Raw genomic sequence first — 20331 nt, 5'->3', positions numbered from 1 at the left:
TATTTCCTAATTCCAATGCCTTACTTCCTTCCCGTTCCATGATTTGCTTTATCCTAGGGTCGCAAAAACCCATTGTAGCTTGTCTGGCTGGAAGTGACATGTTCCTCTTCAATGTTAATGTCATCATGTGAAAGGGGTTGCGGGGAGCTTTTGTAATAAAGAATCCCCTTTTGCCCCTTATTTCTTGGCTTAACGACAAATGTCTTTAGGTTTTCGACATTTGACACCTGGACCTTAGTCAGAGGTGCAGTAACCCTTTCTGGCAGCTTTGGTTGACTCTGAGAAGGAGGACTTGGCTTCGGTAGTACCTCATCATCGTCTGACCCAGAGTCGCTTCCCCAATACGGGTCCTTTAACCGGTTTTGAAGACCGCTTAGGACTACTCTTAGGCTTCTATTCTTTCTTTTTTCCCTTTTTAGAGGACTGGGGTGTGGATGTAGATGTCGCCTCTTCACTATCGACGAAAGATTTTTCGTCAGCATAGTGTGATTCTTTAACTGAGAATTAAGTCACCATCTTCTGATCACCATCTGCTTTGTATTTGAAGCACTGATGAAAAGTGGAGGGGACAACATAGTTGTTGTGAATCCAGGGCCTCCCGAGCAAAGCTCGGTACGATGCGGACACATTCCTTGTATTAGAGGAGTTGGACCCTGAGACTGGTATCAAACCAGAACTGGACTTCTCGGAAATTTACCTCGATTAGAGTTTTTCTGCCCGTCTATTCATATTATCAAATAACTTTCCGGAAAAATGATTCCATTCCATATCAGAGTGAAGAAAGGAGCAATGAAGCAGTTCCTATATACGTTATTGGAAGATAGGGAGGTGTTTCAGACTCATCAAAGTAAGCAACGAGTACTAGTTCAATGAAAGCGACATATCATGGATGAGGTCTAACAGAAGGAGAAGGTCCGTCTTTGCGCGAGTCAGGTATGAGCCCACTTCATTAAATATCAGGAGATGAGCCGATGACAAAAGAGTTGAGTTCGCAGCTAACGGCACAGAAGCTCCGAGGCCAAGAGTTGACACCGCTTCTTGACTTCAGACTTCATTGACGAGTCCGGCAAGAGAAAGAGAACTCTTTCAGACCCTTAGTTTCAAGACTCTGGCTTTCAGTCTTCCATTTCCAGGTGAGTGTGCGTCGAGATGACTTCTGTCAATAGGCAACTGCCACTCTATTACGCAACCTCACTCCAGTAGCTGTCGTAGTTGAGGACATAGCTACGAGAGAAGAGCAAGAGGACCTTGCCAATGTCTTGACCTTCATCAAGCTGAGGCGCAAGTCAAATCCGAATAAGCGGCTTTATCTCTTGATCTACGATATTGGACTATCGGGAGTTTGACACAGCCTTTAGAGGGGCATGACAGCAGATAGGGACTACCCGCATGGATGAGTTATCACATTATTCACCCGCCATGAAAAATAAGCCATAGCTAGAGAAGAGGAAGAATCCAGCCCACTAGTAGTACTCATCCCTCCGACGCCGCGGAACAGCTCCCTATTCCGTGAAAAGTGAGATCGGATTACCCAACTGACTAGGTTGGTTTACGGAGTGTTGGAATAGCTAAAGCCCACTCCGCCCAGGGTCTTCGTCTCCCGGCACGCGTTGATATCTTTCGCGGGAGGCCTGATCAACCGCCTTTATCGGGCTTGGGGCCGTCCCCAGAACAGGTTTGAACACCTGCTCTGATTCTGCCAGCTGAGAATTCGACCAGGTTAAGGACGCGTGCTGATTTCGCTAAGACCAGGAAACTTTGCGTAACGGCTCCAGCCGTTAGAGCCGAGTTGTACCTACTTTGCTCCCAGTCACGAGAGGGTTTCGAACAACCGATACCGCATTTGAGCCTTGAAGCTCGCGGGTCGTCTATCGTGCGAGTCGTTCTCCATTCGGGCGTCAGAACAATAACGAATGGGAGCTATCGCACAACCATGCGGCTAAATAAGAGGCTTCCGTCATCATCTTATGTAATTACTAAATAGAATAGCTTCCACCACTAGTTTGAAAGCGACGATGGGTGAGTTCAGTACCAGCTGTATATAGTCAACAGAATGGGGAATAAGAGATAGGGGTATAACACCAGTCATCTCTCTCATCGGGATTGGAAACCATATCAGCCCCTTCCCTCGCACCTGCGGCCAAAGAAGATAAGAAAGCAGCGGATAGAACTGCACCAGAAAGAAAATCCAGTACGAAAGCCCAATGTATTGAAGCGCAGGAACCGGCGGAGACATGACTTCTTTCTCCGTGTTTCACAAAAACCAAATCCTCAGTTGGCTAGACTGATCTACTCTTCGTTTGAATAACCTCGGTGGTCCGAACAGCCCAGAGATTTAGGCCTCTGACATCGGTTGTCTCCTTTTCGACGCCGTCATCTTACTACGGTTGTCTGGACTCAACCCGCTCCCACTTTCGTGTTTACCCTGTCAACAAAAGTTGCTGCAGTCTTACCTTGAGACAGGTCAGAGCGCTGTGAATTTCGTCCTACTCAGGGAATGGAACGTAATGGTCCCCCACAGGAAGGAAGGGAGGGGCCAGGTCGTTACTACTTTGTCTCACTAGCCACAGTGAGGTTTGGTGCAACCGCTAAACCAAGTCGGGCTTTTAACCCAGTCTGTGCGCTGTGCTCGATGTATGTGTCTTTGTTCAGTGCTCAATGGAGCTGCGAGCTAGGGCCAGAGACGGGTAGCGGTTACCTTTGCCTCGAGCCACGGAGCTGTTGGACCAACCTCTTCTGGAGCCAGCTTTGAACTGCGTGTAGACGTGGGCCAGTGATACCACCTCAAGCGACAGCGCAGGTTCCTTTCCTTTCTCTACGCAATTTCGGAAGATAGGATTCACTCACAGGAAGAATGAAAGTTAAATCTTTTTTGAGTTCAAAGAAGATCGCCTTAGCCTATATTCTTTATATCTTTATATAAGGAAGGGCTCTTTTCTTCCACCGGAAAGGAGTCAGGGCCTACCGATCGATGGACTACTTGTAAGTAGCTAGTGGCATACTCTAATCCGATCTTATTCTTGAGACAAAACAAGGACGAATGGCTTCCCGAGTCCTGTCTCTGGCGGCGGTTGCTTCGATCTTGGAATGTTTCAGAAAACCCTAGCCTTTGCTTGAATTTGATACGACGATCGGGAAATCAGTGGCGTGGAAATGCCTCTTTGACATAGCTGAAAAGAGGCATTTCCACACCCCACGCTGGATTTACAGATTGTACTTTTCCGGTTAGCCCATAAGGATCAGACACCCATATTCCAGGACCATACAATCCTGTTACATGAAAAGCACCAAACCCAAAACAAGCCACTCCTGAGAGAAATAAATGAATTCCAAAGATCTTGGGCAAATCTAAAGAAGGTTTTCCTGTACGTTCATCACAAAATATTTCTAGATCCCAATACACCCAATGCCAGATAGCTGCCAAGAAGCACAAGCCAGAAAACACAATATGCGCCCCAGCCACACCTTCATAACTCCAAATACCCGGATTCGTTATAGTTCCTCCTGTAATACTCCAACCACCCCATGAATTGGTTTTTCCTAAACGAGTCATGAAGGGTATAACGAACATACCTTGTCTCCACATTGGATCGAGAACGGGGTCAGAAGGATCAAAAACTGCTAATTCATATAGAGCCATCGAGCCGGCCCAACCAGCAACCAAAGCTGTATGCATTATATGGACAGCCAGCAAACGACCGGGATCATTCAATACGACGGTATGAACACGATACCAAGGCAAACCCATGGAATACCCCCTACGAAAGATAGACACTATGTAACTTTATTGCACTGGAAAAAACTATGTTATGGACCTCCCTTTTTCAGTGGCGGAGAAAGGATTCCATTTTTTTTTTAGTATTTTATAATGTCACAATTCTGTTTGTAGGAACAAAGAGAAGCAGATCTATTCTATACCAGATAAGTACCAATACGCAATGGGAGGTTGACTCCATTTTAGATGAGCGAATGCATACAGATTTGTTCATCATTCAAAGCGTAAGAATTTTACTTTATTCATTTTGTCTTCTTTTTTTTTTACTTCTTTAAAATAAAAAGGGAATGAAAGCCGTCCTTAGAAGTTCTCGCTCGATCGAAAGGATATAACACATATGAAACCTGAGTTTCTTCGCTGACTTTCTGAGGTATAACCTTCGCCACGACATTAGTGGCTTAGCTCTTCGCGCTTCCCGAAAGCTTTTTTTATAGAGAGAGAGTAAGGGGGTCTCCAATTTAATGAGAAAAGTTCCTCCCACTCTAGCTTTGCTTGCGTTCTTCACCGGCGCTTGCCGGATGCATCACTCATCCCGCTCCTAAGGCTGACGGTAAGGAGTCTTCTGTGTGTTATAATCTTTACGGGGAGGTTGAGAATTTCTCGGGAATTCATTGATAGTTACTTTGCCAGGTTCTAGGGGGGCTCCTTCTCTTTTTTGTCGATCGAGCCGCTCCCCCTCATTCCACTCGTCCAGACCTCTTCACGAACTTGTACAATCGATGCCACAAAGATAGCCAACTCTATTATCAAAGAAATAAGGAAACGGGCGACGATTTGGCACCAGATATCCGGAGGTGTGAAAAGAGCAGCTGTGAGAAGCGGAAAAACCATCAAAAAACGACGATTGTTCGTGGAGGTTTCCACAGAAAGACCCCTCGGTTCTGGCAAACGGATCACAATTACAGGTACCTGGGAGCATACCGATGGAATGAACAAAATACGAATAGTTAACATAATATAGTCATAGATCTTAGGTTGTAACTTGATCATGAGCGAATTTGTTGATGTTGCACCCACGAAGTATGGAAAGTGCCAAACATTGGGAACTACCCGGGGAGGAGTTAGGAACAGGAACAAGGAGAAGCGAAAACCACTTAAATGGAGGAATCGATTGTATTTCGTCCTTTGTTCCCCATAGCAACTGGGTATCAAAAAGCACCAAATTTGATGACTTATTAAAGGAAAGACGAAATAAGAGCATGCTATTGAAGACGTTGCAACATATGTCGGGAAGGCTTCCGTTGATTGTGTACAAACAAAATACGAGTCCAAAGGCAGGGTAAGAAAGGGTTTAGCTAATGGAGATATTAACTCCTCCGGGAACCAGTAACGCGTAAACCATGTCAAACCAAGACCGATCAATATCCGAACGGAACGGATTCGAACTTCTCCTAGAATAGTTTCCGGTGCGAAATGAATAGGATATATATGAGTAATTCAAAGGAGAAATAGAAAGATTTTTTAGTAGAAAGCGAAACCAAGAATTCCCCAGATTCCAACTCAAGTTCAGTTCACTTTTTGCGGGCCATTACTACTTCGATAGATGAGCGGATACTACTATTTTTGGGGTCATCAGAAAACAAAGAAATATCCGATTTCATAACATGAAAAGTTTTTTTTAGTTCTTTAAAAGAAAATCTGCTCAAATCACCATATCCTGACAACCATTGCTCAGTTACTTCGTTTAGAAATATATTACTGTCTAGGCTCACTTTATTGGGATTCTTTTCTATTTCGATTCTGTGTGAATCGATGAAGTTGGAGACCGAGGTAACGGCAAAGTATCGAATTGTATCAATTAGTTTGGATTTCGACCGTCCGGCATTTCTGACTGCGTAGGGGCCTCAGAATCGGAACAAACCAATTACCAAATCCACCTATCATCGCCGGCATAAGTGAAAAGTGTATTGTCGAACCACATTAGAATATCGACTTTTCTGATATCAGTGTCTCAGTTCTCCACTCGGATTCGGAAAATAAACAGAAAGGCAATTAAGAAACTTGGTCGGTCCAACCTCTCGGCATCCAATCCGATGTCGACTTTGAGATCCGATCTTGGGTCATTCTGAGATAGTTTCCATTTAGTGAGGAATTGGTTTGATGGCCGCCTTTATTTCCCTTTGAGGGGAATTGGTACGCTTTAGCCCCCAGTTTTCCTGGATTTGGCATCTTGTTGCCCTTGACTTTGCTGTAAGATTTCCTTGGGTTGGCTCTTGCACGGCTTGATTCGATAGCCTTTTGCATGGAATGATCCGGTTTACTGGCGTATCTAGGAGAGAGTTAACCTCTCACAATAGAGTTTGTAAGGAAGTCCCCCTCCCGTTAACAGAGGAAGACAAACATCTACGCCAAAGAAAGAAACCGAGATTCAATCAGTGAGGTAGACCTTCGGCCTTGAACAAGATAAGATTTTACATTAGTATCAATTGGTTTTGCTCCGTCCTTTTGAGCCCTTGTGGTCTTTCTGTAGTGGTACCTACCCTTGCCTTATCCTTTCCTATTACTTGAAAGTCCCTATCGAATGAATATTAGATCAAAGAAAGAGGAATTAGGTCATAAGAGTTGTGTATAGCAACTAGCTAATAGTAATCTAGCTAATATAGATAGAATATAGCTGTCGATAAATGAGCTTCCCTTCTCTTTCTAGCTGCCATAGAGATCAAATAGAATTATATTCAGTCTAGCTCCTATCTTCTTTGCTTAGTGAGATTCTCTTTCGTCTAGCCTTTCACTTTCCTAACCTAAATAGTAAATAGGCTTTTTTTCTTTTCACGTTAGCGTCAACTACCGCGTGGACGAGTCTGGGAAGGGATAGCATGTAAGAATATAAGTCAAAATACATATATACTACTATAGCTGTAGTTGCTAATAGAAATAGATAAGAATGCTGTAAGTAATCTATATAATAGATAATTAGAATTATTTAAGCTGTTATTGTTATATAGTAGTTGTAAGTAATTGCAGTTAACAACAACTTTTTAATGCATTTTCCGGGAAAAATGCATTAAAAAGATATTAATTATAATAAATCAACGAGAAATTCGAAAGTAGCCTCTCTCCCTGTTCGAAGTAGGAAAGCGAGGGGAAGAAAAGAAGGGTTTGGTAGCTTCACTGTTGCTTAAAGCTCCTTCTCCAACAAGCGATTCTTCTTCAATAGCTGCAGCCTAGTTGTCCAATTCCTAGCCTTACTCCGTAGATATCTTGCTGCGACGAATGGAATGCCTTGTTCTCGAATAAATCTCAGCTAGAGATAGAACCAGAACGGGAGCTGCTTTAGCCTTATGTTAGAGAATCCGCCCGGTTTCAGGAAGACTCCATTCGCTTCCTTTTTCCTTAAAATAAGAAGTGGTGCTCCTCCATCTCAAGCAGGTCTGTCGCTCACGTGAGCGACAGTGATAGATCTATCACTTCAGGGGGGGAGTTCCGTTATGAGTGAGGAGCGAATGCCCTATTTTTCAAAGGTCATGAGCTCGCGGGCTTTCTTTCGGGAACCTCGCCCGCCATAGCTGAAGTGCATCCATTCCTTCGTATTGCTCCCCCTGACTGCAATTTCGCTTGTTCATTAGGGCTCTGTGACAGGGAGGGGCCTCGCTTCAGTCGCTCTTCTAAGCGCTCGCAACAGTTGTTACTGATTACGCACTCGCTGCTCTTATCGCTCTATCTTTTGGTCCGACTCTACCATTAGATGCTAGATGAGACTCTTGAGATGGGAAAGGTCCTACTCTTGATTGAAATGGGGCTACTCCTTGCTTAGTTAGCTCGTTCTTGAGTTAGCTCTTTGTCTTGTACTTGTAGCTACTACCGATATGCTATGCAAGTGGTAGAAGTGGTCCTACTAATTCAGTGCTAAGCACTCAGCTTCCTCAGGGCTTGGAAGACCCTTCGCTAGCGAGGCAGCTGTTACAGAGGAAGAATAAGAGGGAGGGAGTACCGAACCGAGGAGACAAAGACAACTATGTAAAGCTTAGACCGTCGCGTATACTGCTCCTCCTTTGGGTAGCTCTCTCTTCAAGCACTCCTTCTTGAAAGAACAACTCTTCCCACTCAAGCACTACTTGTGCTATGAAAGTAATCTTTCTACTAAACGAAAGGAAAGCCATACAACTGCTTATGACCTGTTATGACCTGCTACAGCTACTACTACAGCTATGCTTGCTATGTTATGAAAAGGGTACACTACACCTGTATCAAAGTTCAACAACGGTTGAAAAGTGACACAGCAGCTAAGCTATCAAAGCGATACACCTGCTCTATTGTCGAGAAGAAAGAAGTCCCAAGGAGAAAACCCTAATCTTGAAGGGCTCGAAAAGGCTTTCTTATTTATTCATTCCAGAACAGGAACTTCACTCATACTGAAAGACTCTGGAGGGGACACTAAAGGCCTCTACCCTTCCATCACTTGGATCGATAGAGAGGGAGGGCAGAGCTTTTGTTTTTTTTTCTTTTTTCATGTTGTCAAAGAGTTTAACAATAAAAATAGATGGCAAGTACCTGATCGAATTGATTGAGTCATGTAGGAACAAAAGAAATTTTCGGTGTTTATAGGTCACTCGAATAAATGCAGCAATTCATGAGAATGCAGTATCCTATAGTTATAGTACATTAATAAATAATCTGTACAAGAGACAGTTGCTTCTTAATCGTAAAATACTTGCCCAACTAGCGATATTAAATAGGAATTGCCTTTATCTGATTTCTAGTGACATGATAAAATAAGGAGATTGGAAGGAATCTTTCAGAATGTTTGACTTTAACATGGAATTACTTGGAAAATGAATTCCGAGAAGGTAGAATAGAAAAAAGTATGATAAAATATGACCAAGTATTCAAACTAAACAAAAACATTCAATAAAAAAATATTTATTTTTTTATTTACTTTACCTAATTTTTTTACGACATGACAATCAAATCTGTATTCCTGGATTTTTCTCAAACAAAACATCAACTAACGTTTGAGTTCGGATTGAAATTTTAATTCCATTAAAGAGTAAGCTTATTTTTTTCTGGTTCTAAGACCCGTAGTTCGAGCGACCAACTCGTTTTTTTCAAATTGTCTTTCATTATTAAGAAAGGGTAATGAAGATAAAATACGAGCTTGTTTTATAGCAATGGTAATTAATCGTTGTTGTTTTGAAGTCAATCTATTCTCCCGTCTAGATAATATTTTTCCTTGTTCACTAATAAATTGACTAATTAAACTCATGTTTCTATAATCAATTTGATCCACCGAATGATAGTGCATCAAGCTGTTTGCAAGGGCCAACTTGATCCTCTTCCCCAGGGATCCCAAATGAGGGAACCCTAGGAGAGCCGCCGACTCCAACTATCATCCATATACAATCCATACTAGATCTGACTGACTGCCCATCCTACCTCCTCTACATTTTGATAGCCTATTTTTTTCTCAGTAGAGTCTTTCAGTGGCTTGTTTCATTCCTTTTCCTTATTACGTAGAAAAAGTGAGCCATCGGTTCAGGTACAAGATACTATCATTATCGCCTAGACAATTAGACATCCAACTCATAATCGCAACAACCCAATTGCAAGAGCGGAGCTCTACCAACTGAGTTATACCCCCCCCGAGCCAAGTGGAGCATGTATGAAGGAGTCAAATGCTTTTTCTATTCTTTTCTTTTCTTTGGCGCAGCTGGGCCATACTAGATTTGAACTAGAGACCTCACCCGTGAAGTAAAATCATCGCACTTGTGGGTCAAGTTCTAATTGTTCATGTCGACTCTGTAATACTAAGATTGGCTAAGCCCTATTTGGCCACTCCAGAAGAAACTGTTCATGGCCATTATAGGGAAATATTTTACGAAGGAGATACATTAGTTACATTTATATATGAAAAATCAAGATCTGGTGATATAACGCAGGGTCTTCCAAAAATGGAACAGGTGTTAGAAATGGGCTCAATTGATTCAATATCGATAAACCTAGAAAACAGAGTGGAGAATCGTAACGAGTGTATAACAAGAATTGTTGGAATTCCTTGGGGATTCTTGATTGGTTTTAAGCTAACTATAGTGCAAAGTTGTATTTCCTTGGTTAATATGATCCAAAAGGTTTATCGATCCTAAGGGGTACAGATCCATAATAGACATATAGAAATTATTGTACACCAAATAACATCAAAATTCCTAGTTTTAGAGGATGGAATGTCTAATGTTTTTTTCACCCGGAGAACTAATTGGATTGTTGTGGGCTGAACAAGCGATGCACGCTTTGGAACCCCTATTAGGTTGTACTATTAAACCTAAATTGGGGTTATCCACTAAGAATTATGGTAGAGTAGTTTATGAATGTCGACGTGGTGGACTTGATTTTACCAAAGATGATGAGAACGTGAACTCCCAACTATTTATGCGTTGGAGAGATTGTTTCTTATTTTGTGCCGAAGCACTTTATAAAGCATAGGCTAAAACCGGTGAAATCAAAAGGCATTATTTAAATGCTACTATAGGTACATGTGAAGAAATGATCAAAAGGGCTGTATTTGCCAGAGAATTGGGAGTTCCTATCGTAATGCATGACTACTTAACAGGGGGATTCACTGCAAACACTAGTTTGACTCATTATTGCCAAGATATTGATTTACTTCTTCACATCCATTGCGCAATGCATGCAGTTATTGATAGATAGAAAAATCATGGTATATACTTTCGTGTACCAGCTAAGGCATTACATATGTCTGGTGGAGATCATATTCACTCGGGTATTGTAGTAGGTAAACTTGAAGGGGAAAGAGACATAACTTTGGGTTTTGTTGATTTACTACATGATGATTTTATTGAAAAAGATCAAAGTCGTGGTATTTATTTCACTCAAGATTGGGTCTTTCTACCTAGTGTTTTGCCTATGGCTTCGGGGGGTATTCATGTTTGGCATATGCCTACTTTGACCGAAATCTTTGAAGATGATTCCTTACTACAATTCGGTGCAGGAACTCTAGGGCACCCTTGGGGAAATGCACCTGGTGCCTTTGCTCGCCTACACGTCTTGCTTTACTGCAATATCGGGAGTTACTCCATGTATTGCCTGATGTAAAACAGATAGCGGATTTGTTTCTGTCTTTTGTTGAAACCAAAGACCTTGTTGCTATGAGAATTCTTAATTCATAAGTTACAAGGAGGGGCTTATGTCACCACAAATAGAGACTAAAATAGGTGTTGGATTTGTTTCTGTCTTTTATTAAGAATTCATAAAATGGATCTTTTTTTTTTCTCTCAAAGCCCCGGTGAACAACAACCATAACTATAATGATCCTAAGGTAGCGAAATTCCTTGTCGGGTAAGTTCTGACCCGCACAAAAGGTGTAATGATCTAGGCACTGTCTCGGAGAGAGGTTCGGTGAAATAGACATGTCTGTGAAGATGCAGACTACTTGCACCTGGACAGAAAGACCCTATAAAGCTTCATTGTTCCTTGGGATTGGCTTTGGGCCTTTCTTGCATAACTTGGGGGGGTTTGAGCTATAAGTGAGATACCACTCTAGAAGAGCTAGAATTTTAACCTTGTGTCAGGACCTACGGGCTAAGGGACAGTCTCAGGTAGACAGTTTCTATAGGGCGTAGGGCCCCTAAAAGGTAACGGAGGCGTGCAAAGGTTTCCTCAGGCTAGACAGAGACGGGATGAGGCGATACTTGTGATATTTCAGCTTGGGATGCATTTTATTTGATGATTTTCTAGATGTTAAATACCATTAGATGGGTTACTTTTTATTGCATTGGAAGCACATAACATTATGGCAGGGTAACGTTTCATAGTTTAATGAATCTTCTACTTATTTGATGGGATGGTTAAGAGATTATTTATGGTTAAACTCTTCACAACTTATCAATGGGTATAACCCCTTTGGGATGAATAGTTTATCGATCTGGGTATGGATGTTCTTATTTAGACATCTTATTTGGGCTACTGGATTTATGTTCTTAATTTCCTAGTGCAGATATTGGCAGGAATTTATTGAAATTTTCAGAAAACTCCATTTATTCTAGTGTGGATGTCAGGCAGGTAGGCCTATATTTCTTGGTTTCAATAGGACTCCTTACGAGCGTTCTTTCTATCTATTATTATCTAAAAATAATCAAGTTATTAATGACTGGACAAAACAAAGAAATAACCCCTCACATGTGAAATTATTGAGGATCCCCTTTAAGATCAAACAAGTCCATCAAATTGAATATGATTATATGTGTGAAAGCATCTACTATACCAGGAATATTAATGAGCCTGATTATTGAAATTGCTCAAGATACCCTTTTTTAGCTTCTAGAATCTATTTCTTAGTTCAAGATCCCTCTTACTAACTAGAATCAAAGAATTAGTAGATTTGTTCTACCCGAAACGGGAATGGGCTAGGGTACATTGGGTTTTGGAGACCAATGTTCTACAGAACTAAACTAAGAGCGCTTTTTTTTATTACAAGAAAGAAAGCTATAAGTAAAAAGATTCTTTTTTTTGAACTAAGAGCGCTTTTTTATTACAAAAAAGAAAGCTGTAAGTAAAAAGATTCTTTTTTTTTACTCCACTACATCTTGAATGCCTATACTATCTCATATATAAACTATATTATATATAAATATAATAAATAATAATATGATATTCTTTAATATCATATTAATTTATGATTAGGTATGCCCAATTTTAATTGATCTCAATTGATCCCTTGTTATTGTATTGCTCAGAGGCGAAGTAATAAGTAGGGATGACAGGATTTGAACCCGTGACATTTTGTACCCAAAACAAACGCGCTACCAAGCTGCGCTACATCCCTTTCAATTGGTCTACAATGTCATTGTAGAGAATCCCTGTCTTGTTTTCCACATACTTATTTCATTTCATTTTCTCCATTGAGATACATAACTTATCTTGCCATTTCTTCTTTTTTTTTTTGTAATTCTAGAAAAAAATCTTTAAAAAAAAATAAGTGGGGAAATAGTGTAGCAATCCACAATATTTAAAAAAAACTATAAAACTAGATTATCAACTAGCTTAACATTAAAAAAATAAAATCAATAAAAAAAATTTAAAAATAACAACACAAAAAAAAGAAGATAATTTTGAAAAAAATAAAAAAACATATGGAGAAAGTTAAGGCTCAATTCTCAATCAATTTAATAGTAAAATTATTTAGGAAAATACTGTAGCAATCTATAGTATTTTGTGAGAAAATATACAATTGTAATTTTCAACCAGCTCAATATTAACAAAAAAAATCAAGAAAACTTTTTTTAGAAAATATCACAAAAAAGAAAAAAGAAAAAAACCATGCATGGAAAAACTGTAGCAATTTATAGTGTTTTATAAGAAAATCTATAGTTGTTATTTTCAACCAGCTCAATATTAAAAATAAAAAAATCAATAAAGAAAATTTAAAAAAATTATAACAAAAAAATCATGTGGGGAAATATTGTGGCAATCAACGGTGTTTTAAAGAAAAAAACAGCAAAGCTAAATTTTCAACCAGCTGAGTATGAAAAAAATAAATTCGATGAAGACAATTTAAAAAAAAATCGATTAAAAAAAAACATATAAGGAAACACTGTAACAAGACAAAAATCATGTGGAGAAATACTATAACAATTCACACGGGAAAAAACGATTGATCTCTATCAATAGACCTGCTAAAGACCCGAACCATAGAGTACTTATTACTGGCGCTACGGATAGATATGTTTTTAGATCTCGCATAAAAAATCCTCCTTCTGTATTCTTTATTGTAATACATAACGGCAATACATATATGATCAGATGTATATATGTAGTTAAATTAAAGGACACTCGCATTTGTTTTGTACGCGGAATTCTTAATTCAAATTGAGAAATGTACAATAATTTGATAGATAAGATTTTCCTTTTCTTTTCTTAAAAGAACAAAATACGTCTCTTTCCGTCTGGGCATTCACGAAATTTATGGCGGGTTTCCTATTTTTTTTTTTCATATGTATATAAGTTTATTATTATATGTATTATATGTTATATGATATGAGACAAAAAAAAAAAAAAAGAAGAAATGGCAAGATAAGTTATGTATCTCAATGGAGAAAATGAAATGAAATAAGTATGAATGGGGATATTCCCGAAACTCACAAAGAAAAAAGGAAGTGAGTTAGACAAAAAGAGAAGAAACTTGGACAAAAAAAGAAGTAACTTGGACAAAAAGAAAGGAAGTGACTTAGACAAATCTTTTTTGTCGATAACCTCAGACCAATCAATCGAATATTGATTAATACGTAATCGATCGAGCTCCGCCTCTCAGCTGCACCGCAAAGCACAGCTTTCTGGTCGGTCTGGAGATAGCACGCACCGCAGAGCTGTTTACCGCTCTGTGAAAGAAGATTCCTCTGTCGACTACAGAGATTTACGAAGTTACTCATTCCATGACCTGAGGCCAGGGATAGGCTCCTGGGCATTGCTCGACGCCTTTGCAATGGCGGACAGACATGGCAGGCTTCGGGAGCCCGGTCGACTTCATTCTATGTAACTGCGCTGTTAATTCGAGAGCCGTCAGGGTTTTAAAGAATTACAAAACTAAATTCTCAATCAGCTCAATATAAAAAAAAGAATTTGATAAAGATAATTCTAAAAAAAAATCATTAAAAAAATCATGTAGAGAAACACTATAACAATCCACAGTGTTTAAAAAAAACTAAAAAATTAAATTTTCAACCAGCTCAATAGTAAAAACAAAAAATGAACAAAAACATTTTGAAAAAAAAGACAATTTTTGGAAAAAAACGAGAAAAAAATGGAAAAACAAAACATGTGGGGAATGCTAAAGCGAAATTCTCAACCAGCTCGATATTAAAAAAAATACATTCGACAAAAAAAATTAGGAAACACTGCAACAAAACAACAATCATGTGAGAAAAATATTGTAGCAATCCATAATGTTTTTTAACTTAAAACTACAAAGCTAAATTCTCAACCAACTCAATATGAAAAAAAAAATTGACAAAGACCATTTAAAAAAAAGAAATAAATCATCAAGAGGAAAAAAAAACCTTATATGAAAATATTGTAGTTATCCACAATATTTTAAAGAAAACAATTATATAGCTAAATTCTCAACCAATTCAATATTTAAAAATATTGGTAAAGTTAATTTTGGAACCTATCCAATTTTTACAGTGCGATGGCTTGCTGTTCACGGACTAGCTGTACCTACCGTTTCTTTTTTGGGGTCAATATCAGCAATGCAGTTCATCCAACGATAAACCTAATCTGAATTAATATTAATTATAAAGCTATGACACAATCAAACCCGAACGAACAAAACGTTGAATTGAATCGTACCAGTCTTTACTGGGGGTTATTACTCATTTTTGTACTTGCTGTTTTATTTTCTAATTATTTCTTTAATTAATATTAATTAATATTTAATTTATTTCTTTTAATTAATATTCTTTAATTAATATTAATATTTAATTAAAAAATTAAAAAAGGAAATTAGAATAATAAATAAGAGCAGAAATTCTCTTATCTCGTCGGAAGGATATCATCACATAATTATCTATGACTGTTCATGTCTCTAGCAGGACCACTTGATTAAATGTGGAGGGAAGTGGGATAAATGGCCGATACTACTGGAAGGATTCCTCTTTGGATAATAGGTACTGTAACTGGTATTGCTGTGATCGGTTTAATAGGTATTTTCTTTTATGGCTCCTATTCCGGCTTGGGTTCATCCCTGTAGTAATAGGATGAACTGAGTTGTAGACATGAAAGCGTAAGAACTCAACGGCATCCCCGTCGAATCAGACAGAAAAAAGGGGGCGCTGCTGAGTTCTTAATAATCATAATACTTTATTCGTATAAATGACAAAATGAATTCCATTTTATGAATTACATTCTTCTGATATTTTAAATATTTCAAAAAATTCCATTACACTTTTTTCTGGGTGGTGCTTGTAAAAAAGTAACTTCATTGATTCAGAATATTTTTTCCTCGATAGTATCTTATCTATCAATACTGTTAGAAGAAAGAAGGAATTGCTAAATTTTCTTTTCCTGGATCACATATAATATATATATATATTATATATTTCTTATTTCTATTTTTTTTTTTTTTTTTGTCGATCCGATATTAAGTTCTATTTGCTCAAAAAATTTTCCTTTCTTTGAAGAATAGGAATCTTTGATGAATGGTATTAAGAATCATTATTATTTCGACACAAGCAAAGGGGGGGGGTGGAAAATTCCTTTGCTTGTGTCGAAGAATAAAAAGACAAATAGAAGAATATCCCCTATAATATTTTGTTTCCCTCATTTAACCTTTTCTTTTCCGCTTAGTTATCTTATGCTTAGTATCAGTATTTAGTCGAATTTGATTCTATTAGAATAGAAAAAAGCTATGGATACATTGTATCACAGCTAAATCTGTGAATAGTGACATAATCGCACCACTCCAATTTAGATTGGAAAAGAGGGGATAAAGTCAAATAGTCTTCTTACCAATATACATACTAAATATAGAAATCTAAATATAGAAATGTGGTACAAGTAATTCCCCTAATTTGGTATAAAAAAAAATAGAAACAAAAGCAAAACAAAAGTCTTTTCGCAATTTTTTTTATCATACAGAATTTCCAACAAAAATTTTCTTCTTTTCTTTTTAAGAAATTAAGAAAAGATAAGAACTTGATGTTGATAAATTCGTAATCTAGAAATTCATTTCGGACAATTGAACCTTCTCAAACTGTTTCTTTTTAAGAACCAAAAAGATTTGTGCCAAAATAACGGATGCCAAGAAGAACAAAAGGCCTTGGACACGTAATGGGTCTTGAAGTACTATTTCTGCGTCTCCCTGACCAAATCCGCCCACATTAGGATTACTTGTTAATGGTTGATCGAGTTTGATGGATTCGCCTTCTGAAACAAGAAGTTCTGGTCCTGGGGGGATACTATCAATCACTTGACGCCCCTCTGGCGCATCTGTTATAGTTATTTCGTACCCCCCTTTTTCTTTTCGTATGATTTTGCTTACTATACCCGCTGCTGTAGCATTATAAACCGTATTGTTACTCTTGCTCCCGTCGGGATAAATCTGACCCCTTCCCCTGTTCCCGCCTACGTATATGGGATATTTTAAGAAGTGAGCATCCTTCTTAGCAGCAGGGTCCGGAGAAAGAATAGGAAAGGTGATTTCACTATATTTTTGACCAGGAACGGGACCTATCACAAGAATATTTTTTTTAGTGGGGCGATAACTCTGAAAAGACAGATTACCTATCTTTTCTTTCATCTCTGGCGAAATACGATCAGGAGGGGCTAATTCAAACCCCTCAGGTAAAATAAGAACAGCCCCCACATTCAAAGCTCCCTTTTTACCATTAGCAAGAACTTGTTTTAGTTGCATATCATAAGGAATTCGAACAACTGCTTCAAATACAGTATCAGGAAGTACCGCTTGTGGAACCTCAATACCCACGGGCTTATTAGCTAAATGACAATTCGCGCATACAATACGACCAGTTGCTTCGCGCGGATTTTCATAACCCTGCTGTGCAAAAATGGGATATGCATTTGAAATGTATGCCCCAGTTATTATATATATCATGAGCGATACGGAAATGGAGCGAGTAATCTCTTCCTTTATCCAAGAGAGGGTCTTTCTAGTTTGCATGGTCCAGTCGTTGATCCAGAAAATTTCTACAATAAAATTAGGTAGGTCGCTAGGATAGTTCCCTATCCACGATGCTGCTAGTTACTGAAAAATTTTTACTAAAATACTAAAATATAGGAGGAATCCGAATCTCTTGGATGTATAGAAAAAATAAGTGTATAAAAAAAAAAGTAAGATTTTGAATATTTTATTTTACTTATGGACAAAATAACAAAATTCTAATTGGATCGGTGGATCATTTTTCAGTCATTCATTGAATGATAAATCACTACAAGTGACGGAGATACACGATTTAAATAACGGAAGATCCAATATTTAAAAATTGTATCGAAAATTACTGGAAAGGTGGAAACAAGTCCAGATATAATTTGATCATTATGAGCAAATCCAAAATCCTTGTAGAAAGAGCTAATCATTAGTTCCCAACCGTGGGGTGAATGGAATCCTATACATAAGTCGGTTAATAAAAGAATAGAAAGGGCTTTTATCGTGTCGCTTAAGTTATATATGAATTCTTGAACCCAAGAATTCAGAATAAAAAGTTCTTCATTAACTAAAAAAGAATAACCACTTAGAATAACGAAACAGATTATATTTGTCGAGAAGTGCAAAATCGTATCTATACGATCTGCGTTGTGCATCTTGATCAATTGGATCGTTTCTTTGTGGATTCCGATACGAAACTTTTGTAGATGTGTTTCGGGGTATTCCTTTATCATTTCGTCCAACAGGAAGAGTTCCTCAAATTCTATTAATTTTTCTAGAATACTCTTTTCTTGAATATCATTTAAAAAAGTTTCGGATTTACTAGTATTCCACCAATTAATAATCCAAGATCCCAGACTTTTATTAAATGAAAAAGAGACCCACCAGGGCAAAAATACTATAGACGTAAGATATAGAAGGGGAATGAATGCTTTTTTTTCCATTTTTTCGTCTGTGAATTTTTAATGAATCCGCTTCATTCGTCAACTCTATACGATCTAATATTTCTATCAAGCATAAGTTCTATTCTAATATTAGATATTAGAATTTAGAATAGAAAGCTTCGAACCCGCGAATTTATTCCCTCTTTTTTATTTGTGAGTCAGTGGTTAGTCCTTGAATTTTGTGAATTTACATACGCATAAAAAAAAGTTTGCGGACAAAAAAAAGTTCCGTTTTCGAATTTTTCTGTTTTCCGTATATATTCCGTATATATAATATACGTCTTCTTTGGTTCATCAGTATTATGAATAAATTTAAGTTAAGTTATGTTATAGAAAAAAAAAAGAGGATTTTTTGGTTTTTTACCTCCTGCTAAGAAAAGTGCTTCGGTTTATTTCAAAATACTTCAATTGGTACACGCAAAAAATAGGCCAATTCCGCTGCTTTTTGCTCAATTTCTCGTGGAGTCAAATTCTCATCAGTACGAGTCAAAGGAATGGCCCCCTGGCCTCTGATTTCCATATAAAGGACACGCCGAGCAGAAAAACCTTCTTTAACTTCTATTCTGATAGACTGAATATCTTTCATAAAGAGTCGTAGTAAGATGCGACGATTTTTTCCTGGAAATCCCCAACGAAAAATACACACTATTCCTTCTTTTCTATCGAATCGATCATAACCACTACCTACATTCCACGAAATTGTGCACCACAAATAAGAGCTAATAAACAGACCGGCGAGCCCATAGAAAGACATCACGATCCCTTGTGGAAAAAAAATGATTTGCTGAGACGGGAATAAAGATATCAAATTTCTGTCAAGATAACTGGAAATTCCAATCAATAAAAACCCCAATGAACCTAAAAAAAGTATAATGGCCCAGCAGAAATTACTTATTTTTCGAGACCCCGCTATAAGTTCTATCCATATATGTTCTGATCGCCAACTCATACTAGATCTAGTTGCATTTTATTGGAAGTGGGAGACCGGCCAAAATGAATTTTACTTTACGTTTTTTTGTTTCCGAAGGAACTTTCATCAACTTGCACTATTCTGATGTGAATCTTTCGAAGCAATTCGTTAGATCTAAAAGTAAAATAATAGGAGCCCCCTCATATGATCCCCTATCTACACATACTACACATATATAGCTACATGGGCTTTGCATTTATTTCAGGCATCCGCCCCAATCGCGACTTATTTTCAACAAATAGCTCGTTTACTCATATATCATATTTACGTTTACGCCTGCCCTTTCTTTTCTGTTTGAAAGAAGCCACAAGTTATACCATATTATACTGAATAGATATCTGTGTTATGATCCAAGTCTAAGTCTTGAAAAAAAAAAATAGATGAAATTTGCCCCCATCAGATCTAAAAAATCTTGTTTTTTTGAACATGAAGAGATAAAGAAGCCATTGCAATTGCCGGAAATACTAAGCCCACTAAAGGCACAAAAATAGAGGGTAAGTTGTTGAGAATTGTCATAGAATGGGCACCTCGATTTAATATTTGTACCTGTTATTTATTTATTGTTATATTAATCTTTTTACCTATTATCGCTATATTATATTGTTAGAAAGATATCTTAAATAGAAGGATCTCTTAAAATTATTAGAATTCCTATATAATTATACTAAGTATATCTAAGTGAGTATATATAAGAAAGTGCAAGGAATATAGAACTAACTAAATGGACTTATTCATTTTTCTACATGAAATACATGTATGATAATCCACTTGTTTGTTATTCTTCTATTATCTTTTTCTTGTCTTATAATTTGAATTTCATAATTTGAATTTAATAAAGAGTTTCTTCCCCTTATAAATTATTCCAAAATTCGTTATAGTTTATAGTTATAATATAATACGAAAGGAAGAAAAGAACATAGGAAGAAAAGAACAGGAAATTCGTTTTATTTATTATTTAATTTACTACTCTGCCCAATTGAATTTCGCGGAAAAAGAATTCGCTCTTTTATCTTGTTCATAGAGGTTTCCT

Source organism: Populus euphratica, unplaced genomic scaffold (assembly GCF_000495115.2).
Source record: "Populus euphratica unplaced genomic scaffold, PopEup_1.0 scaffold178.1, whole genome shotgun sequence".
NCBI lineage: Eukaryota > Viridiplantae > Streptophyta > Magnoliopsida > Malpighiales > Salicaceae > Populus > Populus euphratica.
This window is presented reverse-complemented; position numbering follows the sequence as displayed.